This window comes from Alligator sinensis, unplaced genomic scaffold (assembly GCF_000455745.1).
Source record: "Alligator sinensis unplaced genomic scaffold, ASM45574v1 scaffold371_1, whole genome shotgun sequence".
NCBI lineage: Eukaryota > Metazoa > Chordata > Crocodylia > Alligatoridae > Alligator > Alligator sinensis.
In genome coordinates, this window is record NW_005842262.1 from 232,852 (window position 1) to 234,673 (window position 1,822).

Sequence of the window (1,822 nt, forward strand, 5' to 3'; positions counted from 1 at the left end):
AACGGGGTTATAACTTAGCCCTGCCTTTTCTCTGCTCGCAGAACTCTCATTGACCTCAACAGGAGGTTGCAAGAAACTCAGAATGAAATTATAATTAAAAGGCTAACAAGAATTACGCAACCTGGCATCCACTGACAAAAATTGTAACAGTATAAAGGTATTTCAGGGCTGCTTCTGCACACGAGAAATGTGTGTGTGTTGAAACTAATCATGACTTTGAACTGTGGCTTTAAAGATATGGAGAGAACGCTTTTTTTTTTTTTTTTTTTGGTGCAAATTCTCAAACAAACAGAGTATTTCATAAGGGCTTAACTGGATTACAGGGTGACTGATAAAGTCCCAGCCAGCATTCTCTCCAGTATAATTATTATCTTCTCTAAGCTACCACCCAGATTGCCCTTGTGAGACATAATGATGAAACAAGCTGGACATTTGTCTAAAATTCTTCCCTTTACAATGTGATGCCGGTCTGCTGAGATGTTGTTGGTCTCTTCATCAGATCAATTATATATGTGAGGTGAAACTGAAAGGGCCAAAATACCAAACTCCTTATTGAGGGCTGGAGTGTGCTTATAAGGATCAGCTCTGCATTGGGGGCTATAGAGAACTACCCCCCTACAGAAATCACAAGGAGGAATTCCATCTTGGAGAAGCAACGGTCCCTCCAAGGAAATCCAGCATCCTGGATGAGTACTTCTGCTGCTGTATTCAATCAGGGAAGTCCATGTACTCCCTCCTGTGTGCCTGGCCTACTTCCCCAGCCCATGGATAGGGCCATGGCCTCTACTCCTATGTGATATCTTTTTACCCAGGATACATAAAAGGGAGAAATCCAGGGATTAGAATAAGTCAGGGATGGATGGGCAGAAGTTTAGTTCCTCCCTCACTCTGCCTCATGCATCCTTGCAGACCTGTGAAGCAAAAAGTCAATCTGCCCCTCATTTTCTATTCAGCTGTACTGAGCAAACTCCCACTGATTTCATTGAGTGCTGTGGTTCTTCAGCATGTATGTAAATCAAGATAGTTATTCAGGAGCCTAACTTCAGGCACCTTAGGTTGAAAATGTTTGCCTACATGCATTATGGGAATTTACTTTCTTCTGTAGAATCATGTATTAGCCACTGGTGGGCTAATGGTGTAACAGTGTACGGATATTATCTCTCTGAATGGGCAGGAGGGAAATATGATGGGGGGAAAGAAATGGGATAAAGCACAAGAAATATCTTTTAAAAGGAAATGAATGTGACCAAAGACAACTTAGCGGAAACCAATAAAAAAAGAGATTTAAGAAAAAAATCCGAACGCAGGCAGTGAAGGCAAAATGGAATAAAAGCCAAGTACTGCAAAAAGAAATGAAAAGGAAGGCAAAGAGAGACGAAAAGAAAGGGAAGCCGGGGTCAACAGAAAGTTTTGCTTTCCTTGGTGCTGTTCCTCAGGAATTATGAATAGTAACTATTAAACAAATTTGCAGTAACAAAACCAAGATTCCCTCTAACCCAAGGGAGTCCAAGTCTTATAACCGCAGATTAGTTTAGAAGATAAATCCTGTTTATGAAGGTGACATTTGATTTTGCCCTTTGATGCACAAACAATCTGTTTCTGTTCTTAAGAAAACGATCCTCTCATAATGCAAGCAAAACTCCCAAATATCCTATTTAGCAGAGGCATGCTCTTCGCCTTCCCCTTTTCAGCTTAGCAGATTGAAGCTTTGGAGTCCTGTTTGGCAGTCCTCACTCAGGTAAAACACCCCATGAATTCAACTGCAGCTTGGGAGTTGTGACTGAGTTATCACAATAGGCCCGGACAGTTCTGTTAGCTATTC

At 41.4% G+C, this 1,822-nt stretch overlaps 1 long non-coding RNA gene across 1 annotated transcript in view; it reads left to right on the forward strand.

Moving 5' to 3' along the window:
• Nucleotides 1–1,822, forward strand: part of LOC102383223 — a 100,401-nt gene that overhangs the window by 65,476 nt on the left and 33,103 nt on the right. The window lies entirely within an intron of this gene.